This window comes from Tachypleus tridentatus, chromosome 8, assembly GCF_004210375.1.
Source record: "Tachypleus tridentatus isolate NWPU-2018 chromosome 8, ASM421037v1, whole genome shotgun sequence".
NCBI lineage: Eukaryota > Metazoa > Arthropoda > Merostomata > Xiphosura > Limulidae > Tachypleus > Tachypleus tridentatus.
In genome coordinates, this window is record NC_134832.1 from 141993903 (window position 1) to 142011812 (window position 17910).

Below are 17910 nucleotides of genomic sequence, written 5' to 3' on the forward strand. Positions count from 1 at the left end.
CTTTTCAAATATCTGAGCTCTTCATTTTGTTAAGTTCCTGCAACGTATTTATCTTTCTATTGAAATTATTATTTTAATCATCCTGAAAGGTGATCTTATTTCCTCCAAATTATAATTCTTTTCTTTCCTCATGTCATTACACAGACATTCTTTCTCCTATAATGACGCCCACCATTCGTCTTCTCTCCACCTACTGTTGTTGCAAACCGTTAAGTTCTCTGAATTTGTCGAACCCTCACAGCCATTTAACCCTAGCCTGATATGTCTAACCTGCTGCTGGTATTCTGAAATCCTAGTATAACATTCTTTCGAAATTACTGCTTCTTGACTATCCTTTCTAAAATCAGCTCTAGTAACAACAAATCGATCGTCGCTCGCCGCCGTTGCTAACACAGAAAGCTTATAGCGATACTTCCATCTGTTGCTAAGGGATAAAGTAGGATAAAAGTGGATCTGTCGCTTTCAATCCAAACCAGGAAAAGATGCATTTCATTACCTCTTTGTATTGAAAAGATAGACACAAAAGATCTGCCTGAAATACACATTTTTACCGTATTTCGTTGCGAAAGACATTTCAACAGAACACAGAGACAGATATTTCATTACATTTGAAAAAAGGACCATCCGTAATATATATTGTAAATATATGTAAATACTTTACATATCGTGAGTAAGTTAAGCTACTAATGCAAGTACAGAATATAACTGGAAACCTAACGTTTCATGTATTCCAGTAAACCACTGATAAAGAAAAGAAACAAATGATTCGCAGAATGATGTTTTAAGACTGCTAGTTTTAAATTTGATGACAAATGAGAAAGTCATAAATATTAATTCGTCTTAGTGTATTCTTTGTGCTCACAGCGCACTTTGTAATGCCGGTGTCTATCAGCGATCTGAACAACAAAAATATCAATTACATCTCTCCAAAATTATTGAAATCTTTTTTTTGTTTTGTTACACAAGCTTTGAAACGACTTTCCACAAATAGAATAAAAACGTATCGGGTAACAGGGCCCTAACGTGCTTACCTTTCTAGTATTGCTGTTAAGCCTATTATAAATATTGTTTAAAGCTTATGATACATCCAGTTCAGAACAATTTAATGCAATGAAGCAGTTGAATAGCAAATTCAAACAAACTGAAAGTGATGTTTAAAAAAACAGTTTAGCAAGTATTGTTAGGCTAAAAATATATAATAATTTTTGGATTTTCTACATGATTATCATTCCGTCTGATAAATGTAACAAGGTTAACATGAGATATGATATCTTGACGTAAACCCAGTAAAACAAACTCTCATATGATTATTATTTAAAAAAATCTTAATTTGTAGATACTATAATGTTGTTGTTGTTGTTTTTAACTCTGCTCTGTTATGTCAGATTATAAGGTGTAAAAAATAAATCAATATAGCTGGGTGTCATCCTCAAGGATCCATAGGAAAAGGCTCGGTTTACGAGGATAAAGGCACACGTCAGTAAATTAAAGCAAACGTTTTTTTATTGAAGTTTTGAAATGTGACGTACGTTTCTTTGTTGTTGAAGCCTGTCTCTACTTATCAGCCAGAAGGTGCAAGTTAGTTAATAACACCATTATTAATTTATTATATTCCTGTCCTAATTCATGTTTGACAAGCCGACGATCTATTTGGTCTCGTCTTATAACTCTGGAATATAAGATAAGCCTCATCAGTATTAGGCTAAACAATACATAAAACAAATGAGCACACAGATAAGAAAACGAGATTGTGTCTTACAGTTGCCATATCGACGACCGACAGTCGTCCCTTTGAATAAGCCCGTTGGTTATGTCTATAATGCAAACACCTCAGACTCTTGAAAACGCCGTCCATCTGGCGACATTATATGTAGTTTCTTGAAAGTGCCGGGGGTAAGCTAGTTTATTATAGGACCCGGACGTATTACACCATTACAAAAATGAAGAAAAAAGATAGAAGGGGAAACAGAAACAACTTCAAGTTTGTTGGAAATTAAAATATGGCGAGAAACAAATATTTCATGGCGTTATTGGTAAGAAAACACAAGTGGTTCGGAAACAGACAGTTTCAGAAATCGAGAAACATAAATTAGTGACTGAAGTGGAAAATCACACTAGAGAAATAAATGGTTAAGATGACAAGAGTTTAAACGCATAAAAATAAAACTTGTGAAAGAAATAAGTAGAAACAGAATCAGCAGAAAACAATGATAACAACAACAGTTGAAAAGAAACCCTAGCTGTTTGTGATAGAGTGACGGGAGTTGAAACACTAAACATGACAAAAAAGTAACTAATCTGATAGGCCCGACATGATCAGGTGGTTAGGGCGCTCGACTTGTAATCTGAGGGTCGCGTGTTCGAATTCTCGTCATACCAAACATGCTCGCTTCTCCAGCAGTAGGGACGTTATAATGTTTCATAAATCCCACTATTTGTTGATAAAAGAATAGCCTAAGAGTAGGCGGCGGGTGGTGATACAATACAAACTAATCTAACAGAAGAAAAAACTCTAAACACTACAAAACAATGACTAATCTGAGAGAAAAAATACACTAACTATAATAAAAATGGCAATTTTGATAAATGTGAACATTTTAAACATGAAGAAAACGGTGACTGTGGTGACGTAAGTAAAATTCTTAAACATGACAAAATAATCTCTAAAATATCACGAGACCTTAAACAGAAAGAGCAAAACCTGTGACTTAAATCAAACCCTATATATGACAGGATAGTGCCTGCTATGACCTGTGCAAATGTCCCAAATATGTGATGTAAGAAGTTACAACCTTAAACGTAACGAAGTAACTGATAGAGTGATATTTGCGAAAACCACAATTCCGACTAAATAATCACCAATGTGAGAGATGAACGCTAAACCGTAAATAATGCGATAAATAATGTAAAAATTAGGCTGTTTAATGCATTGAATGTTATTGGTATTTAATTTTGATTTGTTGTTATTATACGTCTATTTGAGAAACAAACTCTTCATTGCAACTTAATGTGTGTAGTTAACACTAAATTAAATCTTCCGGTCTGGTTGATTTTCACGATATATTGTTTGGTATGTGTGCGAAAACTTTATTTACAGCGAGGGTATCTAGCTGATGAAATATTGTTTTTTAATATTTATAAATAAAAACATAAAAAACTATATTTAATTAGCTCTTCCTATTGCCAGACTTATTCTTATTTTAGCTCTAATCACACAGCTATACCTGATCGAAGATTAATATTCATTATCAATAACATTTCACACCGTGATAAATTATGTTATAAAATATGTTAAAAACACATGTTAAAAGTCAACGTAAGTCAATATTCTGGCAGCGATAGTGCAACATGTAGAAAAAGTGGGGGGGGATATTACCACAATGAGTTTATTTATGCAATAGATAAAAACATATTGAATGAGCAATATAATGGAAAGTAATTATACGAACACAAAGTGTTCCAAAAACTAACGTAGACTACGCCGTGATTGCTCTAAAAATTCTGCAAATTAAAAACACGGAACTCGACGTAGTGTTGTTGTTTTTTTTTAATTAAGCACAAAGTTTCACAATGAGCTGTCTGTGATCTGCCAACTACGGGTATCGAAACCCGGATTTTAGCGTTGTAAATCCATAGACATACCGCTGTGCCACTAGGGGGCAATACCATGTGTAGAAAGAATAGTATGACGTATAACGTATAGAAAACAAGAGTAAAATTTGTAGTAAAAACAAGAGAAATAAAGTGGATGTTTTGATTGAGCATGCCATTCTACCTTCCTTTATATCCGCCCTTTGGGGTCAAGGGTCAACATCATTTAGTGGTTCACAGCAATCCATTGAGGTCAGTAGGTCAATAACAACCATCTTTCTGTTCTTTGTTTGTAGCCATTATTCTAACATATCCTTCCTTGAAAACTGTAGGTCAATGTTCCGTTATTTTCGGTTCATGTTTACTCATAGAGGCCAAAAATGCACACCTATAACTATTAAATAGTTATTTTATCGCTATCTGAATCCGATAATCAGTAATATTCTGTTTTCTTGTTATGATCGTTCCTTTATCTTGATTACTGACCTTCTTTTCGGCTGATAAAAATTTTTGGTACTCATGAACAAACATGAAACAGACATCAGAGAAATATTGAGGTTATTTTCCATCTGTGATTTAAACACTGAATTAAACCGTTTCACTACGAACACTCAATAATATATAAATGTTAAACGTTTCGTAAGTAGTGTGTATATTCTCAGGAAGAGCCTTGAATTTACGCAATCAAACACAAAGCTACACAATGGGCTATTTGTTCTCTGCCCACCATGGGTATTAAAACTCGGTTTCTAGCGTTATAAGTCCGCAGACATACCATTGTGCAATTAAAGAGCATTGGTAATAAACAGCATAAATATATGTAAATCAGGTACTGAATGTGTCCAGTTTATTCACGTGTTTAGATGATAGTCGCATTTTACTTTTAGCAATCAAATTATCAGTAAAATAGACTGGATAGCTGATAGCTGAATGATCACCATTTGTCTTTAGACTGACCAGTCTAGTTTAGTTGCTTTATAAAATCATAAATAGAGAAATATATATTTTAATAAAAACTATTAAAAGTGGACTGCTTACGTTCTAATGGGAATACTGAATGTAATCATCGTGTCCGGACTATGGATCCTGCGTTTGCCAGTCCTCGCTCCAATTTCGCAAAAACTTGCTCCGCACTTTTGAGTAGTGGACAATCTGTAAGAACGATAAACAATTCCCAATACGTCCTCAACCTGCAGAGGGTATCGCTAACTAATTGTCTTTCCCATAGTCTATCAGATAACCCTTGTGTTTGTTCCTGTAAAAATTCTGAGGTAAATAATTTCATATAAAAAAAGGTAACAGCTCAGTGAATGTCTACACAAATTAAACGTAATCATATCTGAATGAGACGTTCACTTCCAAATAGAAGGAACATCTTGGTTCATTTGAATAATGTTTGAACCAGTGCCATCACAGCGTAAAATTTGCACGTGAGGAAAATAACGGTAATGATTTTTTCTTTTTGTACACTCGAGCGTTTCAGTAAAAATTGAATGTTTTTAATCAGCCAGTGTAAAACGTGTGTTGGCTTATATTACCATAAACTAATTTTTGTATCATACGAATACAAAAACAAAAAACAACGTTTTTGTTATAAAAGACCTTGTTCGTAGAGAGCAATCATGACTATAAATTGTAAAACAAAAGTACATGTAGAAATGACTCATATTACAAAAATTGTTGGTTATCCATTAAAACTCATTATGATACACCAGTTATTCAGGTTCCCTATTGCACAAGGTAAGGTCAAAGTAGTGGCAGTAAGTTATTTTTATTTAAAGAAGAATGTTCGTGAAATATTTCAAATCAACATTCATGACTGTAACAAAAGTTTATCTTTCAGTGCAAATATGACTTAGGAATCACATTAGAAGTGAAACGTCCATCGGCTGAAGTAATCTCGCATGATGTGGAAACCTATCCTTAGAGTACCATTGGGAAACTTCACTCAATTTCAATACGTTTCAAATCAAGCTGATATAGACAACATCACAATAACAGCCCAGTATGGTTGCTTCTTAGACTAACAAAAAAAATTCAAGGTGTTCGGAAAGTCACTGTGCAGTTTTGTAATCATATGTTATTATATTCTTTCAGTGTATTTCAAGCCAGCAACTGATATCGGTGTTTAGAAACAAAATAAGAAGGATCCAGGCCTGTATTGATGCCAACGGGGGTTACTTTCAACATTGTTTATAACTGTCATTCATATTTACCTCCTGTATTCTATATTGAAACATGTCTGTTGATAAATATATAAGTGTACAGTGACTTTCCAAACACCCCGTACTTTTCAATACTTAACAAAAGTGTATCGTGGATATTCAAACTCGCTTTTGTAAGAGAGAAGTTTTAGCAGTTCATCTAAGTTTATTATAATAACAAAAACAGAACGAGATAAATATAGAACAGTAACAACTTCTACTTAAAACTCTTAATTGTTTTTACCATAATCAAAAAATTACGAAACTAACGATATTATGAAAATAAAACAATAGTAACAACAATAATCTAAATATTGTGACATTTATAACAAAACAAAATTACAACTAGTAATGACATTAAAAAGAAAAAAATGATAAAAATATAAAAGTAAAATCAATGACAGTAGCAAACTAAAGCTATCGAGAATATAAAACTAGAAGTAACAATAGAATTAGACAAACTACTGTAAGCGTCAAGTTAAAACTAGTGGGAGGATAGAAATTAAACGGAATAAACCACTGGTTTTCTTATAAAAACTAAGCCGAGAAACAACTTCTAGTTAAGTGAAAAACTAACAATGTAAAATTTGAGAGAGGATTTCCCCAAGTTTGATATCAATAACAATTAAAAACTAGCAATGTAAAATTTGAGAGTGGATTTCCCCAAGTTTGATACCAATAACAATTAAAAACTAGCAATGTAAAATTTGAGAGTGGATTTCCCCAAGTTTGATACCAATAACAATTAAAAACTAGCAATGTAAAATTCAGTGGAGTATCACAAAAAGCCAGTATTATTATTAAACTGAAGTTAAATAAAGTACCTACCAAATGAAACCTAACAATGTTGTAAGGTCAAACTAACAGGAGTACCTATCAAATGAAACCTAACACTGTTGTTAGGTCAAACTAACAGGAGTACCTATCAAATGAAACCTAACACTGTTGTTAGGTCAAACTAACAGGAGTACCTATCAAATGAAACCTAACAATGTTGTTGGGTCAAACTAACAGGAGTACCTATCAAATGAAACCTAACAATGTTGTTAGGTCAAACTAACAGGAGTACCTATCAAATGAAACCTAACACTGTTTTTAGGTCAAACTAACAGGAGTACCTATCAAATGAAACCTAACACTGTTGTTAGGTCAAACTAACAGGAGTACCTATCAAATGAAACCTAACAATGTTGTAAGGTCAAACTAACAGGAGTACCTATCAAATGAAACCTAACACTGTTGTTAGGTCAAACTAACTGGAGTACCTATCAAATGAAACCTAACAATGTTGTTAGGTCAAACTAACAGGAGTACCTATCAAATGAAACCTAACACTGTTGTTGAACGTAAGCTATGTGGAGTACCCACGAAATAAAACTTAATATTATTGTTAAACTGAAGCTAAGTAGAGTATCTACCAAATGAAACCTAACAACGTTGTTAAACTGAAGCTAACTGCAGTATCTAACAAATAAAACCTTACAATGTTGTTAACCTGTAGCTAAGTACCTACCAAATAAAACCTAAAACTTTCGTTAAACTGAAGCTAAGCGGAGTATCTACCAAATAAAAACTAACAATATTGTTAAACTGAAACTTAATGGAGTACCTACCAAATTAAAGTTAAGCATTTTGGTGAAGTGTTTCTAAGAAGGGTAAGTACCTACCAAATGAAACCTAAAAATTTTGTTAAACTGAACCTAGGAGTAGTACCTACCAAATGAAACATAACAATTTTGGTGAAGTGAAGCTAATTGGAGTGCCTACCAAATGAAACCTAACAATGTTGTTAAACCGAAGCTGAGTACCTACTATACGAAACCCAACAATGTTGTTAAACTGAAGCTAAGTAGAGTATCTACCAAATAAAACCATATAATGTTGTCAAACTATATAAGTGGATTACTTGTCAAAAAGAACCTAACACTGTTGATAAAATGTAGCTAAGAGGAGTAATAACCAATAGAAACCTAACAGTGGTTTTAACCAGAGCTAAGTGGAGTACCTACAAAATGAAACCTCTCAATTTTGGTAAAGTTAAACTGAGTAGAGTACCTAACAACGTTGTTCAACTGAGGCTAAGTGGAGTACCTAATAAATAAAACCTAACAATTTTGTTGAACTAAAGCTAAGTTGAGTACCTAATAAATAAAACCTAACAATTTTTTTAAACTGAAGCTAAGTGGGGATACCTACAAAATCAACGTTAAGAATTTTGGTGAAGTGAATATAAGTGGAGTGAGCACGTACCAAATGAAACCTAACAAGTTTCTTAAACTGAAGCTATGTTTAGTTCCTACCAAGTAAAGCCTAACAATGTTCTTAAACTCTACCTAAGTCGAGTAACTACAGTATGAAACCTAAAATTTTGTTAAACTGAAGGTAAGTTAAGTATCTACCAAAGAAAACCTAATAATTTTTTAAACTAAACCTGAGAAGAGTACCTACCAAGAGAAAATTAGCAATGTTGTTAAACCGAAGCTAGCTAAGTGAAGTACCTTCCAAATGAATCCTAACAATAATGTTGAACTTAATCCAAGTAGAGTACCTACCAAAATAAACCTAACAATGTTGTTAAAGTAAACGTACGTTCAATAGCTATCATATGAAACTTAAGAATGTTGTTAAACTGAATCTAAGTTTAGTACCTACCAAATAAAACATAACAATGTTGTTGAACTAAAGCTAACTAGAGTACCTATCAAATGAATTCTAACAATGTTGTTAAACTGGGGCTAAGTGAATTACCTACAAATTGAGCCCTAACAATGTTGTTAAAGTGAAGCTAAATGGAGCATCTTCCAAATGAAACACAAGAATTTTGGTGAAGTGAAGCTTAGTTCTGTATCTACCAAATGAAACCTAACAAATTGTTAAACTGAAGCTAAGTTTAGTACCAACCAAATAAAACCTAACAATGTTGTTAAACTGAAGCTAAGTAGAGTACCTACCAAATGAACCTAACAATGTGGATGAAGAGAAGCTAAGTGGAGTACCTACAAAACGAAATATATGAAGCCTAACCATGTTATCAAATTGAAACAAATTGGAATGTCATCCAAACAAAACCTAAGAATGTTGTTAAACTGAGACTAAGTGGAGTACTTACCAGTTGAGCCCTAACAATGTTATTAAAGTGAAGCTAAATGGAGTACCTTTTAAATGAAACAAGAATTTTGGTGAAGTGAAACTAAGTGGAGTACCTACCAAATGAAACATAACAATTTTGTTGAACTGAAGGTATGTGAGGTGCCATCCAAGTGAAACCTACCAATAGTGTTTTACTGAAGCTAATTGGAGTGCCTACCAAATGAACCCTAAGATATTGTTAAACTGAAATTAAGTGGAGTACCTACCAAATAAGACGTAATAACGTTGTTGAACTGAAGCTAAGTGAAATTCCTACTAAATAAAACCTAACAATTTGTAAAACTGAAGCTAAATCAAGTACCACCAAATGAACCCTAACAATGTTGTTGAACTGAAACTAAGTGGAGTACCTACCAAATGAAACCTAAAACTTTTTGTGAAGTTATGTTAAGTGGAATACCTTCCAAATAAAACCTAACAGTGTTGTTAAACTGAAGCTACTAGAATACCTACCAACTAAGTTCTAAGAATGCTGTTAAAGTAATGGTAAATGGAGTACCTTCTACATGAAACCTTACAATATTGTAAAACTGAGGCTAAGTAGACTACCTATGAAATGAAACCTTACAATTCTGTTAAACTAAAGCTAAGTTAAATATCTGCCAAATAAAATATCACAGTTTTGTTAAACTGAAGCTACTTTTTTATGCATGAACCTAAGTCGAGTATATACGAAATGAAACCTAATAATTTTGTTGAACTGAAGCTATGGAGATCAAATTGAAACTACTGGCACTGTTCGTCTAAACGTTACGTAAAATAGCTAACTAAATCATATAATTAAATCAAAAACTAATAAAGAGAGTGACGAATTAAAAATGGTAACAATATTTAACTGAAGTTAACGATAGTAATAAACCAAAACTAACAACTATAGTTAATGTGATAGTTGAGGGTTACAAAGTAAAGCTAATTACAATATTTATCTAAAACTAAAACGAACGTAGATCAAAAACTGGAGACACTTCTGTACTTACTCCAATGATACAAACAAACTGAACTTCAACTAGTGAAGTTCTTTCTATCAAAACAAAGATTTTTGTTTATGTTGCATAAGGTATTGAGTCGTTTAGACCAAGTGCTTAAGTAGTTAAATTGCCTCTTGTCAGCCATATATTTCTCTAATTTTGTAATATTATATACCCTTTCTTTGATTATTCCGATAGGTAAATCAATTTTGTTGTTATGTTTGTATAATAATCGAATTTCTGTGCTTTTCACGTGTTCAGAATTTCTTACAATTGTTATTTCTGAAGTGAATGATTGATTTCCAAATTGTGTGAATTTCACCGTCAAACTTAGGTATTTTATATCACAATCAGTTTCATTCTTCGCCCTCTATTCGTATTTATCCTGCTGCCACTCGGAAGGAAAATTCCTTAAAAGTGATGCTTCTACAAGTATTTTTAATGGAGACAAAAAAACGACACGTGACAACAAACTAGCTGTGATTTTGTTCAGCCCTTATACATAACCCAGTTTATTGAGATTGCATCGTCCAACGAGCTAAGAAGGAAAACATGTATATTAACTTACGCAGCTCCACACAGATCACTGCACTAATGCGCCATCTCTTTTGTTTGGCACTCTAAGAGAGGCCTCGTATGCATTTAATATGTATATAGATATATACATATCTGGATTCAACGATATCTTGGTGTACTTAAAACAACCTTGGTCGTATTACTATTACTGATATTTCTGTAATAAGTTGATCTTGTTTACTTCTAGTACTCACAGACTGGTCCCAGTATACTTCAGTCTTTCACTTATACGCTGTTGGCCAAAATCTTAAGGCCAAAGAACATAAAGAAAAAATATGCATTTTGCGTTGTTAAACTCAACCACTTATTTGAGTAGAATTTCGAAAGATGAAAATAAGAAAAGGGAAAATAAAAATTAAAAACTTTTTTAGCATTTCATAGGGAAAATGTGAACACTATGAAATTAGCCTGAATACTAGCTGGTCAAAAGTTTAAGACCATACTGAAACGAAGCGTTAATCGGTAAACACGTAATAAAATTTAGTCATTTCTGTTCAAGCATTAGCGTTGTCAACATCTCCCACTGACATCTCCTGTGTTACATTGGGTAAAAACATGGCAAAGGCTAAAATATTGACAGAGTTTTAACGTGGCAGAATTGTCGAGCTGCAAAAGCAAGATCTCTCTCAACGTGCCATCGCTGGTGAGATTGGGTGTAGTAAAACAGCTGTTGCAAATTTCTTAAAAGACCCTGAGGGATACGGAACGAGAATTTCAAGTGGTCGGCTCAAGAAAATTTCGTAGGCATTGAGCAGGAGGATTCGACGGGTTATCCGGCAAGACACCAGTCGATCGTTGAACCAGATTAAGGTCCTTACGGACGCAGAATGCAGCTCAAGAAAAATAACACAGCATCTACGAGAGAAACGCTTTAAAACTGTAAATGTCTTCAAAGGCCACGACTCCTTCCACACAACGAAACAGCTCGGTTAAACTTTGCTGAGAAGCACCAAACATGGGACGTAGAAACGTGGACAAAGGTTTTGTTCTATGATGAGAAAAATATTAACTTGGATGGTCAAGATGGCTTCCAACGTTACTGGCACGATAAGGATATCCCCCCGGAGGCATTTTCTACACGACACAGTGAAGGAGGTTCAATCATGATCTGGGGTGCTTTTTCCTTCCATGGAACAATGGAGCTTCAGGTTATACAGGGGCGTCAAACAGCAGCTGCCTATATTGGTATGTTGGAGAGAGCATTCTTATTGACTGAAGGCCCTCGCTTGTGTGGAAATGACTGGATCTTTCAGCTGGACGACGCTGCAATCCACAATGCTTGAAGGACAAAGGAGTTTTTCATGGCGAATAACGTGATTTTTTGGACCATCCAGCATGTTTGCTCGAACTAAACCCAATTAAAAATGTTCAGGGATGGATGGCATGGGAAGTCTAAAAAAATGGACGTCAATTCCAAACAGTGCATAATCTTCGTGAAGCCATCTTCACAACTTGGAATAACATTCCAGCCAGACTTCTGCAAACGCTTATATCGACCATGCCAAAGCGAATGTTTGAAGTTATTCGCAATGACGGCCCTGCAACTCACTACTGAGACCTCTTGTTGGGCATTTTCTACCCTTTTTAGAACTTCTCTTTGGTATGGTCTTAAACTTTTGACCAGCTAATATTTAGGCTAATTTCATAGTGTTCATATTTTCCCTATTAAATGCTAAAACGTTTTTTACTTTTATTTTCCCTTTTCTTATTTTCATCTTTCGAAGCTCTGTTCAAATAAGTGGTTGAGTCTAACAACGGAAAATGCATATTTTTTCTTTATGTTCGTTGGCCTTAAGATTTTGGCCAGCAGTGTGTGTACGTACGTTTTTATGTACGTATAAATACGTAGCTTGGTCTTCTAGTACCTTAGCATACTTGGTATACTCTTGGAGTAAAGACACTATTTGTTAGTGGGTGACTCTTTTATTTTAAAGATTCAAGGGCATGGAGAGTCAGATTACAGGGTAGTGGGGCTCATTTATGTATCAGTTAGTAATATCCTACCGTTTTTTAATCAACTTCCATTAACAGTATTAGTTAGTATAAATATTTAATAAATAGTTTTCATTATTAAGTTTACACTATTGTTATTATTATTACGATAAAGATCATTTCATTTCGTTCACTTTGTATATGGACTTGGGAATAATGTAGATCTACTAAAGTGAAGGTCCAGTCATAACTCTGAGCTCGAAAATATGAACAAAAACGAGAGTATACAACTAGTAAAACAATGGTTTCTTATAACTCTGATCTTAACACAATACAATTAGCTGTACTCATTACTGGGTTGAGTTTCGCTGTAAATATAGAGCTTGCTCTGATTTGAAATATCAAATACTAGTGTCACCACAATATGATAATGGTCTAAACAAACCACACAATATGCAGATATCTATGTTATTTTATAATTATTATTATTTCTAATAACATTTCTAATGTGTTTTACTACAGTGTTTTTTATGCCCAGCACAAATTTCAGTTTTATTATTATTTTATTTGTATCATAAAGATTATCTCACGTTGTTAGATTATGGGTTTAGAACTAATCTAAATTTACTGAGATGATCGAGCTAAGTGTAGTTTTGACTACAGTGCGAAATTAGACTATTGGCTGAGATATATCTATTTTATTTTATTGTAGTTTCTAGTTTAATTTTATGTTTATTATTTTATTAAAATGATTATTCTGCATAATTAACGTTGCATATGAATTTTGGATAATCTACACATTCTGGATTAGTCGAACTTTGTGAGGTATTAATGGCCAAGAATGTCGTTAATAGCGAGGGTACCCCGATTATTAAACAATGTATTTTGGTCATTATGTCAAAAATAAAAACCATTTTCTGTTTTATCGGTCTGTTTGTGTGTGTGTGTGAATCTCCAATCACATCCAAGCTACTGGGCCAATTGCCTACAAAGTTGACACATGGACTAGATTTGATTTTCTGGTGAATAAGAGTTGTTTGATTTTAGGCAGTGAAGTGCAGATTTGTGTGTGCGCAAAATGACCTTTTTTGTTGTTGTTGTTTTTGCACATAGGAAACGCAAAGGTTGTAGGATGAAAGCTCACTTCCTTAGGGTAAAGACGTGCTATAGTGTGATCCTCAAAGACGTTACTGTGCATGGCTTTCGACCAAAGTCAGTCATAATCATATCATAACCAAGCCTCAAAGTACACATTTTCACATAGGAAGAACTACGTCCTTATTTCTTTGACTAATAAAACTGTCGTTTTCATTTCAAAACCATATGTATAACGTTTTACTTCACACATTGGACTTTTTTCATTTGTGTTCCCTACAGATCACCCAAAAAATGCTGAAACGTAAGCAGTCCAGCCTCTCCAAGCCCAAGAAATTTAGAAAAAGAATAACATTGCGATGAGCAAATCAGACAATGGAGCAGCGAGAGTCTCAACAACAAAGAATCGAGGAATTCCCCGAGGGCTCAGGAGACATCTGAGAAAAAGGAACATCGACAATTCAAAAACTGAATCTCTACTACAGTGCAAGGGCTGAAAACACACCATCCCAAAAAGAAAACACCAGTGACAAGACAAAGACCCTGCTACTGCAAATACTAAGAAACAAAACTCTGTCTGGAACATAGCTTCTCAAGCTCTATATGAGTATCTTGCCAAAACTTTGATGCTAAAAAGTGGAGAGGAGAATCCAAGGAAATGTGCTGTTGTGATGTAAAAGTCAAGCTTAGCCTTCTGGAGACCCCTCCTGTGTCATTGAAATCCTTAGTACCTGGTTAAAGAGAAACCCTTATTCAAAGCACTTGCTGGCCATCATCAGGAGGTACAATCCTTGCTTTCAAATAACTTCTTTTCGTGCATCACAGGAGAGAATGGAGCCAAGATTTATGGCCATCTTCAACGTTCAAAGTCAAGTCTATCATTGAATCAGATCCATTCAGTCGCTACCTGGCGCGAAGAGCCCAAGCCTCTCCAGGTTTACTTCATTAGAAATGAAGATCAGCAAGGGAATCATCGATGCAGCATTATTCCTTGTGTCTAGCGAGATGTTGGCCTTTTTCTTCAAGGGATGTCACACCAACTTTCAAACATTCAACTCAATATGTCACCTCCAATGATTATTGAGTTATAATCAGTGCAGACAAGGTCCCTAGAAGAAGCATTTACGGAAATTCAATGTCCCAACCTGTGATGAGGTTGATATTTTATGTGGGTAAAGATTTGTTGGTTTTCAATTTTCGCGTAATACTACACGAAGGCTATCTGCGCTAACCATCCTTTATTTATCAGTGTAAGACTAGAAGAGATGCAGCCGCTTATCACCACCCACTAACAACTTATGGGTTACTCTTTTACCAACGACTAATGGAATAGACCATAACATTATAACGCCCCAACGGCTGAAAGTGCGAGCATATTTGGTGTGACATGGATTCGATTCCGTATATCTCAAATTACGAGTCGATCGCTCTAACTACCGGGCCATACCAGTCCCGGTTGGTGAAGAATATGGTAAGAGAGGCATTGCTATTCGATAACAAGACAACATCATCAAACGAATTCCTGAGACAAATAAATCCTATGGTGTTCTACAATATCCCATGATTCTGTGGCAAGGTCAAGATGGATACTTACAGATTCCTAAAATAATCAAAGCGACAATCAATGGTTATCCTTACAAAAGCGTCTCTTCAAAAGACTTTATTTCTTCATGGTCATTTTAAGGTGTGCCAACCTTATTCACCAGTATGTTGTACATGAGTCCACCATAACTGAGGGTGAACGCCTTCTTCACATTCAACTCGATCAAAATGCCTGCACGTGGAACTGTATGTTCATCTCATATATGTTGTCAGTGTCAATGGAGGTGGATCGATATAACTGCATTAGAGGACTCAAGATGTGATGATCTGTGTCAGACAATATGACATGCCCGATCTATTTATCACTTTCACTTGCAATCCAAAATAGAAGAAGTTTCAAGTAGCTTTATCAAATTCAAAAGCCAACAGAAAGATAAGACATCATTGCCAAAATTAATGAACTGATGAGGCTGATTGATATAAAAAATTATAGTTAGTGTCTTTGGGAAGACAATATGCAACTTGTACATCATTAGTAGCAGAAACATGGCCTTCCATATGTCCACATCTTGGTACGGTTGGGGAAAGAGATTCATGTGAGTGAGATTGACCCATTTATCGGTACTGAGCTGACTGACCTTTAGAAAGACCATAGACTATTTGATGTGGTCTGCAAGCAAACGTTCTATTGTCTGTTTAGGGAGGTTCAATAAAAATTCGCCCCATATTCAAGATTGCAAGTGCACCAAGAAGTATCTCGCAAACTTGTTGCAAGGAATTCAGAAAATCTGAATATAGTGGTTTAAAAACAATGCTAAGACTTGGTACTAACTCTAAACTGAAGGTTGGCAATCGGTTGATCATTCCTTACTGCCCTCTTCTGTGCAAGTTCTTTGAGGCCCACATCAATGTGGAATTCTTCAATTCTGTGAAATCCACGAGATATGTTTGCAAATATATCAACAAAGGGTCTGACATTGCTTTTTGCCTTGATAAGAGAGAGGAAAACTGTGGATAAAGTTCAGCTTATATTATGGGAAGATACATCAACACCAATGAGGCCATTTGGAGAATTCTTGGCTTCTCTATCCATGAAATTTACCCCACTGTGATCCATTGGTAATTCATTTCGAATACGGTCAACGCATCTACTTCACCGAAGAAAATTTGCTCAAGAACAGCTCTTGTCTCCTAAAAATACCACCCTTATGGAAATTTTTGAATTGTGCTAAAGTGGCAAAAAATTTTGATGAAGCCATGACTGAGGCTGCTTTTACTTGATCCTCTTCTTAACTGATATCGCTCTTCTGCATCATTCTTCATGTTTCCCAAAATCCCAATCTCAAAGTGAACGTTTCTCATATCGTCTTTAACCAGGCCCTCATTCTCACTGCAGAAAAACGTATTTCCATTGATAAGAAAGACCTCAAGTCAATGAGACTACTAAACCCTTTTGGGACAACCAGCATGCCCTAGCCCAACAGATCTTGGGTAAAATATCCTATGATGTTTTGGAACTTCTTGACCTTATTAAGAAAAATTCGCCAAAACTAATGTTTGAACAGAGAGAGGCCTACACAAAAATCCTGGAAACCATTGAGTCTAAAATTGGAGGTATGTTTCTCCTTGATGCATCTAGCGGAACTGAAGAGACATTTGTTCTCAAAATGCTCCTGGTTAAGGTTCGTCAGAGGAAAAAATGCTTCAGCTGTGACATCATCATGAATTTTAGCCACTCCACCCATTCCACGTTTAAGTTTCCATTTTGTCTATTACAACAAGAGTCCCCTATTTGCAACATTTGAAAGGGGACTTCCCTTGTGCAATGGTTTATTATGAATTAATAATGTGGAATAAATGTACAATGACCTAGAAGGGAACATTCAAGGCAGTCAACACAACTTTACAGGATCTTCGGGGTACTTTTAGGATTATGGAAGGTGGAACGTTTCTCTTGATTGGTGATTTCCGACATGTTTTGTCTCGAGGAACCAAAGTTGATGAGCTGAATGTGTGCCTGAGGTCATCTTCCTTCGGAGATAGTTATTTCATGTTTAGTATTAGAGTTGTGTGTGTGTGTGTATGCTATGTTTTCATGAAAACAAAAGTTTTGAAATAAATATGTTTTTGTACTTATTATTGTTTTGCTGTAGTTTTTATATTTTTACTCAAGCAAACCGGATACGTCTGCTAATAACTAATATAGTTTATAATTATTATTAACGTAGTTCGATCATTACAAGTAGAATAATTTTATACTTATATTTAAGTAGGTACACTTAATAGTGGATATATATATTAGTTCTAGTCTGTGTATGTACGTCTTTTTGATCAGTCGTTAATATCAGTTTCTACATATGTAAGATGATATTGTTATCTCTTCGTATACGTAAAGTATATTTGGACATAGCATGACATATAGTGTACGTAATTAAACGTGACTTACAATGAATTTAGACTGTGTAACACCCAATGTACTTAGATGAAAGTGACACGTAATGTATTTAAACATAGTTTGTTCCACACACAGTTTACGTAGATTAGTAACAAATTGCCCTTTTAGACGAATATGACACAGTGTACTTAGATGTAGTGTAACACATAGCGCAATTTGTCAAATGTAACACATAGTGTACCAGACGTAGCGTGACGCACAGTGCAATTAGCCAAATGTGACAGTGTACCTAGACGCAGCGTGACACATAGTGCAGTTAGCCGAATATAACCCAGTGTACCTAGTCGTAGCGTGATCACGTGATTCTCAGTGAACAAATTTTAGTTGCTCGCGCTGTTTAATTCCATAAACAAATACAATTCAAAATCTTGAATATGAATTAGTTCGTTCAATTTAT